This window comes from Protopterus annectens, chromosome 1.part1 (assembly GCF_019279795.1).
Source record: "Protopterus annectens isolate FY-2018-M chromosome 1.part1, PAN1.0, whole genome shotgun sequence".
NCBI classification, from domain to species: domain Eukaryota; kingdom Metazoa; phylum Chordata; order Ceratodontiformes; family Protopteridae; genus Protopterus; species Protopterus annectens.
This window is the reverse complement of record NC_056726.1, coordinates 620,024,447-620,043,587: the sequence shown is the minus strand read 5'-3', so window position 1 is coordinate 620,043,587 and position 19,141 is coordinate 620,024,447. Positions and strand designations below refer to the sequence as shown.

Below are 19,141 nucleotides of genomic sequence, written 5' to 3'. Positions count from 1 at the left end.
GGGGCAGGGTTAGCAGGTATTTCTAAGGTGGTGTGGTGTGTGGAGTGACACAGTCTTTCTCATATATATATATATATATATATATATATATATATATATATGTGGATTCACTTCAGAAGCTCGAAATACTGAAATCTCGAATTTCAGTATCTCGAGCCCAAGAAGTGGAATCCAAAAACAACAAAAACTAAAAACCGCGAAATTCAAAACCTCGAATACTGGAAGTTTTGAATTTCGCGGTTTTACTACACACACACACACACACACACAACATCCACCACACAAACACACACAATCACTCTACCACAAGAAAGAAGGGGGGCAAGCCCCCCTGCACTTCCCATGTGGGGGGCTGTGCCCCCCACACCCCCCTACTTAAATATTCTCACTCCGAGTTCCCACTACATACAAACACACACAAAACAACACCACACAAGCTACTTTCTCTTTGCACACACACACACATCACAGCAACAAAACACAATGACACACACCACAGCTGCTACCCAAACCCCTTAACACACACACTTACCTGAATACATAACCATAGCAGAACTTTAGAAGCGTGTAATTCAAAACCTCCAGTATTCGAGGTTTTGAACTTCGCGCTTCTAAACTTTCGCTATTATTCGGCTTCTTGGGCTCGAAATACTAAATTTCGAGATTTCAGTATTTTGAGCTTCTGAACAGAACCTATATATATATATATATATATATATATATATATATATATATTTTTTTTTTTAATTTATTTATTTAACATTTGTTAACCAGGAAAGTCCAACTTGGAACGAAGCCAATTTTCAGCGGAGGCCCGGGGAGAAAGGCTCCAGATGCATGTCTTTGTAACATGGGAGGAAACCGGAGCACCCGGAGGAAACCCACACGAACGCAGGGAGGACATGCAGACTACGCACAGAAGGCACCCCAGCCAAGAATCAAACCGGAGAACCTCTTGCTGTGAGGCGACAATGCTACCGCTGCACCACTGCGCCATCTAATATATATATTTACATACATACATACAGATATACATATACAACACGCCATAAGGTAAACAAAGCAGAGTGTATACACCACAATTACAAGTAAATCTTGAGTGACACCATGTATTTTGACCAAGACCGGGCATGGTTCTTTATACATTGATGGCCTGAGCTCTGATATCTATCATGCAAAGGTAATAGCCACTAGGAACAGAGATTTTCAAGATCTTCCAAGAAATTAACTTAAGTGCTACCAAGCTATCTAGCATAAATGGCAGATAGGCAAGCCCATCTACCATGAAGTTCAAATACTGAGAAGGGCTCGGGTTGTGGGCATGGTCCTTATTAAGGAACAGAGATGCAGCATTCCTTTAAGGAACTCCTTCACCAGTGAGTGTTAGAGGACAATTCTGTCCACCTTACAGGTTATGATGACTCTCGAATAACTGAGACCCACACTTTAGAGCTGACTGATGCAGATAAGAATCACTTGCATACTTAATGACTGCTATATGGCAATACAGGATAATGTACATTCCAAACCAAGAAACTTTTCCACTTGGGGGTATCGCCCTATTAAGTGTAAACTTTCTGGCTCAATCACATTAGAGACCTCACCAGGAAGAGCATCAGAATAGGAGGATCTACATCAGCAGCCAGTCTCTGAGGTGGAGCCAATGGTCTCTATTCCAGCTAAGGGGGGGCATTCCTGATTAGTAATTGGTGGATTTCTTTGTACTGTTATGGAACCAGTGTGAATAGTGAGAAAGGTACATGGTAACCCCCTTTAATACAGAGGTGTAAGAAAATGACTTAACCACAAGTTTACAGTTATCTCTAAATTTTGTTAGTCAGAGGACTTGTTTCTTTGCTGGAGATTTGAGAAGTAATGACCAGAAAGGAGAGGTCCCAACACACAGCCTTGAGGGACACCATTGGTTATGTTCATATTTTCTGATACAGAGCCTACAACTCACATTGGGTGGGTTCTGTTTTTCAGCCAGTTCGCTATCTATCTTATGACATAAAGGCTCTGTATGATGTCATAATGGAGAATGGTGCTGAAAGCCTTGGCCAGGTCGAGATATGTTATGTGTACTGCCTGGCCACTGTGTACAGCCTATGTAACTCTTTCAAAGGATTTTACCTGATTCAGTATTCAGGATCTGCTCTTCACAAAGACAGACTGTTGGGGGTCTAGTCTAATAATAGTCTTGATACTGTAGTTTATTAGGTTAGTTATAATATGTTCCATGGCTTTGCAGGTGAGGCATGTACAACTCTTAGGTCTATAATTACCTGAGTCAGTTAGGCTTCCCCTATGGAGTGGCATCACCATTACAGTGCAATACTTATCAGGGACAAAAACAAAGTTACTTACTCAACATAAAGACAGAGCTGTGTTGTCCTATTTTCATCTGGGTCAACTTGGGGTGTCCCAGATCAGACTCAGATCCAGTCTCAGCACCTTTAAACCTTCAGATCCATGAACTGGCTTGCCCCTTACCCATAATTCTCTTTCTACCATCAAATTACCTCAGATCGTGTTTGCCCTAACATTATAAGCTACCAGTACTGAGATCCTAGTAAAGATCAAGATCTGTACAACAAAGAGGAGAGAAGGCTCCCATGTAAAGGAAAAAAATGGAACCAAACTACTGAGGTTTGTGCTAGCAAGACTCTTCTAGAATACCACCTGTTTGTCAAGGTACAGTAGATGACAATTTGGAAAGGGGAAGGATGTAATGATGTTGAAATAGATGAAAATAGGGCAACATGGTAACTTTCATAGCCGACGTTGTACATTTTTGTCTGATTCAACTGTTGGGACAGATTCCTCAGCTACTAATTCATCTGTGCAGCATCAAGGAAGTATAATCCTGAGAGCAGTAGAGCCAAAAGAGGTACAAGATCTAGATTGTACATCCAGCTCAAAGTGAATCACAAAGGTATGTGCGGTAGACCAGGTAGCAGCAGCAGCACAAATCTTCTCAGCTAGGACAGTGTGTTGAAAAACTGTGGACGTTCCCACTGCCCTTGTCGAATGAGCTGTTTGAGAGTCGTTTGAGAGGCTGGACTTAAAAAAATGCCATATCTTAGTTTAGCTTTGGATAATACAAGGAAAAATTGGTCTGATTTCCTGAAATCTTTAGTTCTATGTAGACAGAACCTAAGATGTCCATGATTATCAAGGAAATGCAATATATATTCCCCCGTACTTAAAAACTTTGGAAAACTGGTAGATTAACAGACTGATTTATGTTGGATTCAGACGCCACCTTTGGAATAAAGGAAGGATTTGGTTTAAAAAATTCTGTCTTTCTGAGAAAACAATTAAGTGTTTGAACGAAGTGGCCTGTAACTCTGAAATTCTTTTCACATAAGTGACTGCCACCAAAAAACCTGTCTTCCATGCTATGAACTTCAAGTTTACAGAAGCTGCTGGTTCAAAGGGTGGCCATGTAAGGGTTTAAAACATCACTGTAATATCCCATGGAGGAAATGGGCCCATTATCAGAGGTCGAAGAAGGACAGCCTCTATAAGAAAAGCCTTAGACACCTTTAAAGAGGCTATAGGAGTCTCATTGTGTGAAAATTAGAAATTGCTTCCAGCTGTGCTTTGACTGTGGGAAAAAAAGAAGCTTTTTGGAATAATTCCAACAAAGCCCATAAGATGGAAGGAAGGGGTACAGAAAAAGGATCTAAACCCTTTCCTGAAGCCCAAAACAAAAATATTTTCCATTTGCTTCAGTATACTCCCCTGGTGCTAGACTTCATTAAAGCTGTAAGGATATATACTATGTTGTCCAAAAACCTGGAGTATCTGGCCATAATTAGAATTGGAGGAACCAAGCAGTTAACTTCAAGATTTCTAAGTCCAGGAGAGGAGATCTGGCTTGTAAGCCAGCATTTGGTGGGGGGGGGGGGGGGGCGTAGGAGGTGAGACCACATATACTGGAATTATACTTATCAAGGTCAATACGGGGCAATGAGGATTTTCTTTACCTTGCACCTTTTGGCTTTCCAAATTAATTTTGTGAGCAATGTAAATGAAGGAAAGGCATAAAAGAGACCCAAGGGCCAACTACGGATCACAGCGCCCCTCAGTAACTGAACCTGAGAACTGATTACGGCAAAGTAACTGCTGCAGTTGTTTAGGCACGATGCAAACAGGTCGCTGGAAGACTGGTCCCAGAAGTGGAAGATTTTGTTCACCACTGACTAATGGACCACTGGAAAGGAATGTGCCTGCTTAATCTGTCAGTTAGTACACTGGAAGTCTTCAAAATATGAATTGCTAAATGGAAGTGACAGGAAGGTATCACTCATTGCCCCATTCTCATGGCTTCTCAACATAAAGGTGAGATCTGGTTCTTTCCTGCTTATTGATATACCAGACTACTGACAAGTTGCCCGTCTGAACTGAAATCACCCCACTGGAAGAGAGTCTTGAAATGCTTGTAATGCAAAATAGGACTGCTCTCATTTCCAGGACACTGATGTGAAGGTTGGTTTGTAACAGTTTCCAAGTACCTTGAACAGTCTTCCCTTCATAATCCTCCCCTCAAAACTGAAGGATCCATGGTAACCACAGCTATTGGAGGTGAATGACAGAAATGATGTCCTGCTAACAACTCTGTGGATGTGATACACCATTTGATGATTGCACATGGGTGTTAGTTTGACTGGGGTTCTAAAGGGGTGATAAAGTTGGGACCTTTGAATTGAGAGGCTGCAATGAAGAACTCTCAAGTGAAATCTGTAAAGAGGGGTCATTGTAATAGCAGAAGCCATAAGCCATAGAAGTTTCAGGACTAGTCTTGTTTGGGGTGATGGGTGAGACAATACTTGGTTTGCTACTTGTTGAATGGAGAGAATCCTATATTATGGCAAGGTGGCTACCTGAGTTGTTGTATCCAGGTGATATCTGATGAATTCTATGGACTGAGTTGGGTTCAATTTGCTCTTTGGCAGATTTACAGTAAGCTCCATGCTATTAAGTAACTGGAGTAAGAGGTTTCTCTGCTGAATTAATAAATCCTTGGTCAGAGTGGTTAGAAGCCAATCAACCAAGTACGAGAACACCTGGAACCTCTGCAGTCTGAGATACGGTGTCACTATTGCCATGCATTTGTCAAACACCCGGGGGACTGTGATGAGTCTGAATGGCAGAGCTTTGTATTAAAATTATCTAGTCTTAGCCTGAAATGGAGGAATCTCTTGGAGTTCCTGCTTATCTTTACATGATAGTAGCTCTTGAAGGTTTATTGAGCACATCCAGCCATCTTTCCTAAGTAGAAGTAAAATGGACTGAAATGTGACCATCTGTAATTCTGCCTCCTTCACAAATTGGTTTAGATGACTTAGGTTTAGAACAGGCTTTAGGTCCCTTATCTTTTCTGGAGTAGATTTTGGATCCTATCTTGTCAAGTGGGACCTGCTGGATGGCCCTTTTTTTCAACAGCTTTTTGACTTCTGCTACTGCGGATTCCATCCGATGGACTGGCACTGAGGGAATCCCTGCTTTTATGTGAGGGGGGAAGAGAGATGGAATAGTGTATCCTCTGGTTTTATCCTCAACATGTAAGAGTCTGAAGTGGTGGCCTGCCAGGTTTGAGGGTGTAGGGAAAAGCACCCCCGAACTGCCTTCATAGTGTGACAGTTGTGCAACCCTTCAGGAGAGTTGAAAGGCTTTCTCACAGAATGAGACACAAAATCCTTGGTTTTGCAGACTGCATCTGCCCCTAGGGTGATGTCCCTTAAAATTATCCCCCCATCGGCCATGGAGGGGGGGGGTCGAGAAAGCATCTTGGTTAAAATCCTGTGATTTTGTGAACTACATCTTCTTTCCTCCTTACTCATTCCTGGAAACACTTCTTTGAATGGTAGAAAAGCTGATTCCCATGGCAGAAAGGGTTTCATTATCCTGTTCACGTCTGGTGTCTCCTTGACCTTAGATCCAAACAAGGTGGAACCATCAAAGATGACATTAAGGAAGGATGTCTTAAAACCTTCTGCAAAAATCACACAAATGCATTCAGGCATGGCAGCAAACAGCTATGCCAGTATATGCTGCTCTAGCAGTTTTACGATCTGCTTTGGAAAGCAGGCACATGGAAATGTTAGAGAGGCAATTCAAGTTAGAGAGCTGGGACTCCACATTCTTCTGGACATCTGCTGGCAAATTATCCGAAAGAAAATCACTGATCTCTTTCTGTTTTTAAACAAGTAATATGGGCAAGATAGTTCAGCACTCTCAAACAAAAAGTTGCTGAAGCATAAATCTGTTTTCTAAATCTGTCCAGAGCCCATGGACAGACTACTGTCTGTGGAGGGCTTTTTTTTCATGGCTGCCGCTACAACCATAGCATCTACATGGGGGCATTTACTCCAGTGAGCTTGATCCTTGGTTGAGGACAAAATAATGTCTGGTTTCTTGGGAGCTGGCTCTGCTGTATCAAACTCCTTCCAGGCCCTCTGAGCCACCAAATCAATGAAGGTGTCAGGAGGGGGAAAACCCAGGCAGTAGAAGAGCCAGCTCCAAAAGTCTCCAGTAACATGGATTCTTCCAGGGAAGGTATATTGGTGGACTATTCCCCTTTCTGTTTCATCAATTCTAGGACTTCACTGAAGAAGAAATCTCCTAAGGGGAATCTATGGGAACCCTCTCTTTCATCCAAATCCATGTTTTCCATGGCAGATTCTGGTGATTAATCTGTTTTTATGTTTGCAAGTCTGTTTTCTATGGACCTGCTGTTGGGGAACCTCTAGCAAAGGGTCCGAATCAGACTTGGTGCTAAGTGACAGAAGTTTCTCAAAGCTTTTTGCAAATGACTGTCCCTGTCAATGTGAATGAGTATAGTCCAAACCAGTATATGTAGAAGGTAGGGTAGGATCCAAATACAAGGAAGGTACCTCTTCTCTTGGCTTGGAAAAAACCTGCTGGCAAGCCTTGAAAACAAAAGCAGAAACTGGAGTTGAGGAGGTCTCTCTAATGGGGGACAGTGAGAGATTGTGAGGCTCCGACCTGCCCCAGCTCCATCGCTGATATCAGAGCCAAGCTGTTCAGAGCCAGAGCTCTGGGAGTGAGGGAAGGATCTGAAAGTTTCAGAATTGAATCATCCCCTTGGGCACAGACCCCCAACTCTTGTCTTGATCCAACAAGGTCTTAGCTGAGTGAGACTGAGGTGTAGTTGGGGCCAAAGTGGAAGACACTGTTGACGTAGGTGATCTGGGAATGTTCAGAGCTGAGGGCTTTGGTTCTGGGCATCAGATCTGCAATGGAGTTGCTGGTGGAAGGTTCATCAGAACTGTTCTCTGCTCGACCTTCAGGGATGGAGCGGAAAGGACTCGCAACTGTATCTGCATGCAGAAGAAACTCTACATCATTCTGTTGACATCAGCTTCCATAAGGCAGCTCACAGAATGGTAGACCTTGAAAAACAGGTGATCAAGAAAGCACTGGACTAATGCTAAGTATTAGTGAATAGAGTCTGGTACTAACCTGCTTCTGGAAAAAGAATAGTGGGGGGAAAAATAGAACTGATCTGTGTAGGCTTCAGATCTGAAAGTCCTGGTACTTATGGCAAAGGGCCAATGGAAACTGCTGGGTTGTGAGACTGCTTTCTGGCTTTTATTAGCCTGCTCTCAGGAGTCTTGCTCTCTGAAGGTGACTCCTGTTTGGAGAGTTCTTTTTCATTTGCTTTTGGAGAAGGTGATGTCACTGTTTTGTTCGACTAAGCAAAAAGAAGACCCTTCAAAATTAACTTGTCTCTTCTATTTTGAATGGCTTTGTGGCCAAAGGAAGCACAGACTTCACATTCTGTGTCTAAATGTTCTTCTCCAAACAACAGACACAAAGGGAGTGGGGGTCTTGTGCAGGAATTTTGTGGCCACATTTTGAACATTTCTTAAAACTTTTATCAGCCATGCTATTGGCAGAGAAAGAGAGAGTTAAGCAGACACATCTAAGATGTCTTGCATCCCACCAATACAAAATATAATGTGGTTAAGTCCCAGGGATATAAGTTAGCTAGAATAACCACAAAGATGGAACCTTTTCCGAGAAACCTTAACGATATGGAAAATGATTTCTTAGCAAGGGGGTACGAGAACCAAATGTTAAGAAACACTTTTGAACCAATCACTGAGCTTAAAAATACCAATGCACCCACACTAAATCAACCCACTGGAAGAATGTTTAAGAAATTTGTGGACAACAAATCAAAAGATAGCTGCATACTGACATATACTACAGATTTTCATTGTATCAAGAATATCATCAAGGAAAACTGGGCTATAATAACATAGACCCCTTATCTTGTAGACACATTTTGGGTGAAGCCCTGACTTTTGTATATACAAAGGGTAGAAATATTAGGAGCTTTGTAGAAGTAAAACCTAATCTACAAGAAAGGAACATGAAAAAATGTTAAAGAAACTGTTCACTTTGCACCTACATTCAAGAGGGAGACTCTTTTTACTGCCCATATTTAAAGAAACTTATTAAGACTAATGCAGGTGGAGACTACAAGTACACAAGTTGTTTACAGGTCTAGTTGCAATGGATGTGGTGCACTTTACATGGGAAAGACTATTAATAAACTAATAACTCATTACCAACATGGGTGACTGGTGTTCCACACCAAAGGTCAGTTCCTTGTTGGTCAGATCCGACCACAAGCTAATCACTCTAGACATCCACATCCTGCCCCACCCCCCCATTAGGGAAACTAACGTAAAAAATGTCTCCAAAGCCAACGTCATGCTTCTTAAGACAGAAGTGGCAAACTTCACAACACCCATGCAGACGGACAATAGAGGTACGACTGCTGAATCCTACACAATTGCACTTTATAAGCACTTACACGAGTGCATGGATCGTGCTATCCCTAACAGAACCAAGATACAATCCTCCAAAAAAATTAAGCCAATCTGGTGGTCCCCTGCCATAAACAAACTCTACAACAGAAGAAAGAAACTGTTGCAAAAAAAGAGTAAAATCCCATGGTTGGAGGAACTCCCTGGTCAGCCTCAGTAAGAAGCTGAGATCCCTCATAAAATCCTCCACAGCTAGTTATGAAAACAAAATCACCACTGATTCTAAAGACAACCATAAAGCATTCTATAGCTATGTCAAAAATCTCAGTGGCAACACTCCGATCTGCTCTGAGTTACAGCACAATGGCACTAAATATACAGAACCAACTGATATTGCCAACATTCTGGCATATAGATTCAGTGCTAACTTTACCCCCCTAAAGGGCCCATCTCTATACCGGAAAAATGCTAAGTTCCTGTAATCACGGCTGCACAGGTAAAAAACACACTCTCCAAAGCCAAGAACACAGGATCCATGGGACCTAACAACATCCCAGGCTGTGTTCTACATGGACTACAGAACGAACTGGAACCCCACCTAAGTACCATGTTCAATCATAGGCTTACCTCAGGCTTTGTGCCCACTGAATGGTGCACAGCGACGGTTATCCCACTCCACAAAGGGAACTACCGCCCCATTAGCCTGACAAGCCAGGTCTGCAAGGCCATGGAACGTATCATCATGGAACTTATAAACAAAGACATTAGTAATCTCCAAACTCTGTATCCCACCCAGTTTGGGTTTGTAAAAGGCAGATCATGTCTCCTAAACCTGATATACTTCTTTGAAGAAGTCACCAAAGCCATAGACGAGGGTAATGTGCTTCACACAGCCTATCTAGATTTCGCCAAGGCTTTCGACACCATTCCCGACTCTGGAATTATAGATAAACTCACTAAAAAGGTCAATTCTAAACTCCTTGATCTCTCTCTCTTAAAACCCTACAACTCTCTTTTTGCGCGGTTTTGCGCACTGAGCAGCATCGGGCAGCGCCGCCTAAACAGGTTTGAACTATTCCAGGCTCCACAAAGTCTGATCTTCACTTTTTCCCTTAGAACTGTTCAAACTCTCAAAGTAATCACTCTATTCTTTTTCTAAAGCCCTGCACTTGCTCAGCTCTTATAAGGAAACACTAACTAACTAAAGCACTACGCCCTCCTTGACTTCTCATAAGTATTAGACTCCCGATTGGTCCTTCCTGATCAAGTGAAAAATCAGTTCCCTTCCCTAATCTGATCAGTAAAAAACAGTTCCCTATACTAATCTGGTATGTCCAAGGGTCAGTTTCAAGGTTACTCTCCAGTCCAGCTGGTTAATCTGGGAATTTTGAGGCAATGTTACAATTGCCTTATGTACACAGACAACCCTCTCCTCCTTCCAACAAACTCTAATACATGTGAGAGATGCAGTTACACAGCCAAACTGGAGGCAGAGCTCTCTCAACCCAAGACTGGCACAGTCAGTCAGGAGGAAAAGGTAACCACCCACACCACAAATCCAGTCTCACACAGACCTATTGCATCTGCATACCCAACACAAAAACACAAAAACATACTCGGAGGCTCTAAATAAAAATCTGCCTACACAGCAAAGACCTCCTAAGCAGATATCCAAGCAACAGCCACCCCTCAACAATACCCACAAATCACATATCTCACAAAATCAGTGTGCCTCACAGCCCATAAGGCCAAACAACACACCAAATACACTTGTTATAGGGGACTCTATTGTCCGGCACACTGACGTCCCACTCACCAGACTGAACAAGGAGAAAGTCACTGTAAGCTGCCTGTCGGGTGCCAGGATCTGCCACATAACGCAAGCACTCAGGTCACTCCAAAGCAAGTACAAGTATGACTCCATCATTGTCCATGCTGGTGTGAATGACCTGAGACGTACCTCCCTGGACTACATGAAAAGAGTCATAGAGGAGCTCTCTGACCATGTAGCCCAGGCTGGTATGTCCCTGACCTTGAGTAGCATCTTGCCCTCACCAAGAATAATGCCACAGTATAAAGACAAAATGATCAGTTTCAACAATTGGCTAAAGTATTGGTGTCATTCAAAGGGGATCCACTGTCTGTCAGCCTGGGATGACATGCTGAACAAGCCACATTGCTTCGCTAGGGATGGCTTGCACCTGTCACCCTTAGGCTTTCGTATACTGGCCAAGGCTCTTGCCACCCCCATAGTGCCTTTTTTAGTCAAGGCTCAAAGGACAAACCCACCTCCATAGACAACCCAAAGATAAAAAAAACTAAAGGTAATGCTACTCAATGCCAGAAGTCTAAACCTCAAGATGCACGCACTCGAGACTCTCCTCAGTATGGAGAAAATTGATGTCTGTGCAGTAACAGAAACCTGGTTCAAGGCTCCTGAGAGCACCCCAGCACTACCAGGTTATAACTCATACCATGCGCTTCGGCCCCAAAACTCGGACCGAAGCACAAAAGGAGGGGGAGTATCTATATTCATCAAAGATACCTACACCTCCAGGTTAGTGGCACTGCACGAAGCATCGGAAACCATCCATGTGCAACTAACAGCGGGCAAAACTGCCTTTCAGTTTGTAGCCTGCTATAGAACACCCTCCATATTACAGGAACCCCACTTGGCATTCCTGAGAACACTGGAGAATATGAAGGTCTCTCCAAACACTATGTTATTGGGTGACTTCAACTACCCAAACATTGACTGGGAAAACTACTCAAGCCCAAACACCCTCGCCCAACGGTTCCTTGAATTTATAAACTCGCAATGGAACAGCTGGTCACCACTCCCACAAGAGGGAACAACATATTGGACCTGGTCATCACCAACATGGGGACTCTATGTTCCACACCAGAGGTAAACCCCTCATTGGTAAGATCAGACCATAAACAAATTTCTCTGGACATCCATATCCCGTCCCCACCCCCAGCCAAGGAAATCACTGTAAAGAATTTCTCCAAAGCCAACTTTGCACTTTTCAAGACTGAGGTGGAATCCTTCAAAGCCCCTGGGCCAGAGGATAATACAGCCCAATCCACAGAATCCTTTACAAATGCATTCTATGAGCACCTGCAGGAATGCATGGATCGTGCTATCCCAAATAAAACCAAGACTCACTCCTCCAAAAACAGGAGACTGGTCTTGTGGACCACGGCCATAAATAAGCTATACAACAGAAGGAGGAAGCTACTACATGATGGAGCAAAATCCCAAAAAGGGAAGGCATCTCTGATCAGTATTAGCAAGAAACTTTGATCCCTCATAAAATCATCAAAGGCCAGTTTCGAAAGAAAAATTGCCCTAGACACTAAAGATAATCACAAGGCCTTCTTTAGTTATGTCAGAAACATGGGCGGAAACTCCCAGATATGCTCTGAATTGTTGCATAATGGTTCAAAATATACAGAACCTACAGACACAGCCAACATCCTGGCAGACAGATTCAGCGCAAACTTCTCCCCCCCCTCCCCCCCAAAGGAGCAAACACCTATCCCAACTGAATTTAACCTCCCTGACGTCACAGATGCACAGGTGAAAGCTGCTCTCTCCAAAGCAAAAAACACAGCATCTATGGGACCGGACGGTGTCCCAGACTGTGTCTTACATGAGCTCCAAGAAGAACTGAACCATCACATTAAGTCACTGTTCAAACTTAGCCTTACTACAGGATATGTACCCAAAGAATGGTGTACAGCTACAGTGGTCCCACTCCACAAAGGTGGTGCCACAACGGACCCTGGAAACTATCGCCCCATAAGCCTGACTAGTCTGGTCTGTAAAGCTATGGAGCGTATTATCATGGAACTCATAAACAAAGACATTGGGAGCCTCCAGACACTGGACCCTACCCAATTCGGCTTTGTTAAGGGCAGATCTTGCCTCTTAAACCTAGTTGATTTCTTTGAAACAGTTACCAAAGCCATAGATGAGGGCAAGGTAGTCCACACAGCCTACCTGGACCTTGCAAAAGCCTTCGACACAATACCCCACTTGGGCATCATAAATAAGCTTACCAGCTTAAATATCAACCCCTATATCACAAGATGGGTTGCAAACTGGCTCAGAGATAGAACCCACATGGTGAGAATTGCAGGTGCCATGTCCGAATCCAAACCAGTTACAAGTGGCGTCCCACAGGGCTCAGTTCTGGGACCTCTCTTGTTTGGTATATACTTCTCTGAGGTTCAGGCTAACACGGGGGGATTATGGCTGACAAAGTTCGCAGATGACTGCAAACTGGGGGCCATAACCGAATCTCCAGCTGACACAAGCATCCTCCAAAAGGGTCTCACAGAGACGGATGCTTGGTGCCAGAACCACGGCCTCAAGCTAAATGCTAAAAAGTGCATAGTCATCCCCTTTGGGAAAAACAAGGTGCCCACAAATTACCACATAGGTGGTAAACCATTAAGTACGGAAGATGTAATTAGAGATTTGGGGACCAATGTAGATAGTAATCTCTCCTTTGATAATCACATTGCCAAAGTGGTTAGAAAGACCTTCTATATAGCCCACCTTATCACGAAAGGGTTCGCATCTAGATCAAGAGAGGTCATTGTGCCCCTCTACTCATCACTCATCAGGCCCATAATTGAATACAATGCCCCTTTTGGGATGTACCTTGCCCGACACCTGCAGCAACTGGAGAGACCCCAAAAGTACCTCACCAAGAGGATCATGGGCTACAAACAGATGTCCTATGCAGCTCGACTAAAGAAACTCCAGCTCTACTCAGTTCTTACCGCCTACTCAGAGGCAATCTATGCCTGACGTACAAAGCCATGTCAAACCCAGAATTAATGGACATGCTCCACCTCAAAAAATCCAAGTCCCTTAGACCTACATGCTCCAGGGACCTAAACCTCAGCACAAAAATAAATAGGACATGCTGGAGGGACAGATTAATTTCCCAGAGGCTCCCCTCACTCTGGAATAGAATCCCAATTTATGTTAGACATAGCCCCTCGCTGACCCTCTTCAAGCGAAATTTGGACGTGTGGATGGGAAATCGCAAATTCACCCCAGGGATCTCTCCTGTGTCCCTGCTAGACAGAGGCACAGTAAACCAATCTTAAAAGGGTACCTTCTGTGACCTACTTTACAGAGGCACAGTAGGCTAATCTAATAGGGAGGTGGAAGCCAAATACAGTCTGGCTAGGCTTATAAATGCCCTAGGGCAGATAGCCTAGTATCTACCTATGAACCTATAAACTAAGTATAAATCCCTATGTCACAAGATGGGTTGCTAACTGGCTCACTGACAAAACCCACACTGTGAAACTAGCAGACTCTAAATCCGACTTCAGACCAGTGACAAGTGGAGTACCACAAGGTTCAGTCCTGGGTCCTCTCCTGTTTGGTATCTACTTCTCTGAAGTACAGGCTAACACAGGAGGTCTTTGGCTAATGAAGTTCGCAGATGACTGCAAACTAGGAGCCATAATCAAAACTCCTAACGATGTGGACATCCTACAAAAGGGCATCATTGAGTCAGATGCCTGGTGTCAAAGCCATGGCCTCAAGCTCAATGCCATAAAGTGCAGTGTCATCCCCTTTGGTAAAAACTCTGTACTCATGAACTACCACATAGGCGGCAGTAAACTTAACACCAAAAGTGTGATAAGAGACCTTGGGACACAGGTGGACAGTAGTCTCTCCTTTGATAATCACATCGCCACAGTAGTCAGGAAATCCTTCTACATGTCACACCTCATCAAAAAAGGTTTCTCATCCAGGAAAAAAGAGGTCATTGTTCCCCTCTACTCGTCACTCATTAGACCCATTATAGAGTACAACACCCCCTTTGGTATGCATCTCACAAGACATCTAAAACAACTGGAAAGGCCACAGAAATACCTCACAAAGAGGATTACCAGCCTCAAACAGATGCTCTATGCAGACTGTCTCAAAAATCTCCAGCTTTACTCTGTCGCATATCGCCTACTCAGAGGCGATCTCTGCCTAACATACAAAGCTATGTCAAACACAGAGCTGTTGGACATGCTCCACTTAAAGAAATCCCAATCCCTCTGAGCTACACGCTCTAGGGACCTAAACCTTGTCACCACAATAAACAGAACATGCTGGAGGGATAGATTCCTGTCCCACAGACTTCCCATACTCTGGAACAAACTACCTATCTATATCAAACAAAGCTCCTCATTAGCACTCTTCAAGAAAAATCTTGATGATTGGATGGGAAATAGGTTCTGTGGCTCTGCTCGACAGTGGCAAAGGAAAATAATTTTCCTAGGTGGTGAAAGCCAGGGTACCTTTTTGGCTAGGCTTATATATGCCCTAGGGCCAATAGCCTAGTACCTACCTATGAACCTAAAACAAAGGATTTCAGCTCATCTATCCAAGATCCAGTCTAAATGTAGAAACAATGCCCTGTCCAGACACTTTCAACTCCACAGACGACACTCTGGGTTTAAATTTCAAATACTTGATCATGTAGACCTCATTGAACTTGAAGGAGACATTCCAAATACTTTAGAAAAACAAGAACTTATGTGGCAACTAAGGATTAACTCTTTTAGAAAAGCCTGGATTAAACTATTACTGCTCACTGAAAAGTGTACTACAGATAAGAAAGTTGCCTCATTGTTTACAAGACTAGAGGTGTGAACTTTATTTACTTATTTATTTGCAATTAACAACAATTTTATTAGCTATTAACTTTGTAAATGTAATTTCAAAATTTAATATTATGGTTGTACCTTATTAAATTATTAATTTTGGTTTAGTGGATACATTTGTATACAGATATGTATCTGTTTATAATAACCATGTTTTAAATATTTTAATGTTTATTTTATTTATATCTTCATTTTGTCCTATTATTAGAATCAGGGCACATTCATAAGACACTTTCTCACATTTTTTAAAACTAGGACTTTTGATTACAGTAGAACCACATTATAGCAGTATGTCCACATTCCACAGATGTCATGAAATTTTATTAAGTTTTTTTTATAACTTGTCAGTGCAAACATGGACAGCTTTAATAGCTATACTCATATTAGACAGCGGTTGAATGCTACTTATTTTAGCTGGCTCAGATAAATTAACTTCTGAATATTTTAAACGGTAGACTAATGTTATTTTTTTTTTTCTTATCAAACAGCAGAACTAAATTCCATATAGCACATGCATGATTTTCGTGACAGTTTAGCCTTTTTAGGTTGTAACTTTTTAATGCAGTGTTTGAGCTTAACTAGACACAGATTGAGAATTATTGGCAGCTATACTACATGTTTATATTGGTTCTAATACTATAACATTCATCAATTTTAAACAGTGTCTTGTTTACACATTTTTTCTACAGCTTGCAAACCTGAGCAAATGTCACTGCTGTGAGCATGAGTGACTGTTTTTTTCCACTATATATATATATATATATATATATATATATATATATACACACACACATATATATATATATATATATATATATATATATATATATATAATTAGATTTCTCAGTGAATTTTACTTTAAAATTCTTTATTAAATTTATCATTTGAGATGAATAGACCTATGTACATATATGTATTCTCAAGTATTTGGCAGGTTTTTATTTAACATTTGCTTTCTGTACTACATTTTCTTAAATAATATGTATTTTAGCCCAACAAAATTTTGTGTTATATATTGTTATTTCACTTTTAATTCTTAGTTCCTTTCTCACTTGACACACAAACCTGAAGAAGCTCTAATAGATGAAAGGATCTATGTTAAAAAATGTTAAAATGTTTCTGAATGTTGGTAAAAAAAGATGTCTAAGGAATTTTGGAGACTTGTGTTAACTTTTTCTTTTTTGATACTACAGTAAAATGCTTTCAGGAAGTTTTGGCAATTAGTAATGTATAACTTTTAGTTTAACTTTTAGTTTAGTTTAGTTTAACATATACTGGAATCATACAGCTTGCTATAGAGCAGCACTGTCGAATATCACACTGGTGTATAGGGAAGGGGTGTTTAGCAAGTAAACATTGTCTTTTCCAACAGAGCTACCCTAGTAAACCACCCCCATTCTTTTAAGCAGGTTTTAAAAAGGTATATACATGTAATGGTTAATTTCTACACTTTTCTGTTTTTTTTTCAACTGCTATTTGGATCGCTTGTTTGTGTGCTTTTAATAAAAATGATTCGGCTTGAAACAGCTGGTGCTTCTCTACTTTAATTTGTGGATTTATACTTTGGAAAGTTTTTAAAGAAAGCATTTCTACCACCTGTTATTATGTGGGATATTCACAGTATGGTTTTTATTATGTGCCTGAACTCTAAGGAACTTTAAGGAATCTTAGACCTTCCACAAAGAGAAGTTTCCTCATTATTAGTTAAGTAGGCACACAGACGCACACAAACACACAGTAACCCTTAATTTTAGTGCAAAAACTAACAACAAACTCTATGAAAATATAAATATGCAATTACTATCTAAAGATTAGAGAAATATAATATACATGTCATCCAACTATTACCTAAACGTTATCTAAAGATAATCTACATGCAATCTAATTACTATCTAAATATTTCTGAAATATTTACTAAATATTTAAATATTATCTAGAGTGTCGAGGACAATGGGTTGGGAAGGAAAAAAAGTGCAAAGCATCAGCTAAAGCTAAGAAAAATAACATTAAATGAAAAAAGTCAGAATAGACTTATCTTACATGAGAGATCAGATCCCTTGCAACCATTTGGTTCAGGTGGCAAACTAGATCTGGGGAAATCTGATACTAGAAGTAAGTCAGTTCCAAAGGTTTAAAAGTGCCAAAGCCAGATCCCGACCAGTTGAATCAGATGAAAATGGACATCTGATCCAGTAGCTAAACTTAGGTTAAAACTTTAAACAAGGGAGTCTGCGAAGGCACGCCCATTTACGCATGTCTTTCGAATGCTACCCAACCGCGGGGAGGACACAGTGATCTGTACTAAAATTAGTTCAGTTTGTGGGTCCCTGGGGATCTGCCTGCGGGTAATATTCCTTAACAATTATGAAGATTCACTATAGTTGCTATTAGGTTTGAACATATGAAAAATGCAAAACCCAAGTATGGAGGGTCCCTGTTAAATTATCAAATGTTTCAAAGTTCGAATGTCATATGGTCGACACCATATGATTGAACTTTGAAAAGTTCGAAGATGAAAGGCAACGGCTCTGTACGTGCAGAATGGGAAAATTTCCCTTTTCTGCACTGAAGTGCAGTCTCGGAGTTGGTATATTTAAGTGGGGGGGGGGGTGTCAGAGCGTTATGGTAAGTGTTTTTTTTTTTTATGTTTTTATTATATATTCGCAGATTCAAGTTTTGCTCATATGTTGTCGAACATATGAGGTTTGAAATTTTGAAGCTTCGAATATATAATACAAACTTAGTATGGAGGGACTGCTCTATTTACATTTAAACCAAGGCTGAGTAGTTATGCAGACACAGATGTTTGGTAAATGCAGGACTGTCACAAGATCAGTCAATTTATTATTTATACATCTGGCATTGAGGAGAGCCAGCCTAATGTAAGCCACTTTCAGGACTGATATGTTGCTTACACTGTAATGTGCATCAGGGGGACTCTGTGTAAAAAGGCTTTATCCAGTATGCAGAATCCTTTCAATGTCAGGTGGAGGCCATCCTCAGAGAAGCATGCGGACTTCAAGCATTTCATCCCTTGCTGACACATACTTGATCCTTCCAAGAATGATACCAGATATTATAGCCATTTACTGAAACCAATTATCGTTTCTTTACATACTGGCATCATTTCACATGAAGTAAGGATTTCACTCAGGACCAGTGTCTAACAGACATGGACTAATCGAGCAGAAGTATCCTTTCCGGAGGATGGCCTGTGAGGTTCAGCATGTGTTCATAGGTACCCACATCCAGAACCCACTTGCTATAGTTCTCCAAGCCAGTGAAGTATTAGAGACTTGTCCATACAACAGCAGTCCCTCCACCACAATCAAGAATGTGCAGGCCCACCAGTAGAAATAACAACCTAAATAACTTCACCATTACTGGAGTAGGCAAGACTGTGAGATGTTTCAGAGCCTCCCTAAGATTCCAAGAAGGTCTTTTTCTCTTTTAGGATTTAGCAGGCTTAGCACAGGAAGGGATAGAAGTGACAAAAGGGGGACTACAGAGCCATCTGCAGAGAAGGGGACCTGCTGCTTTGAAAGGATTTGATCAAGCAGTTTACACACAGCTTGGCTGAATAAAATACTCTCAGGAGTTTACTCTAGTGCTCCTATTTAAAGTAGGACAGTCTCAGCTGTGAC

The 19,141-nt window shown here is 41.6% G+C and overlaps 1 protein-coding gene across 1 annotated transcript in view; it reads right to left on the bottom strand.

The window, feature by feature from the left end:
- EYA4 (EYA transcriptional coactivator and phosphatase 4) overlaps window positions 1-19,141 on the bottom strand; it is a 3,122,134-nt gene that overhangs the window by 858,816 nt on the left and 2,244,177 nt on the right. The gene's annotated exons all lie outside the window — the stretch shown is intronic.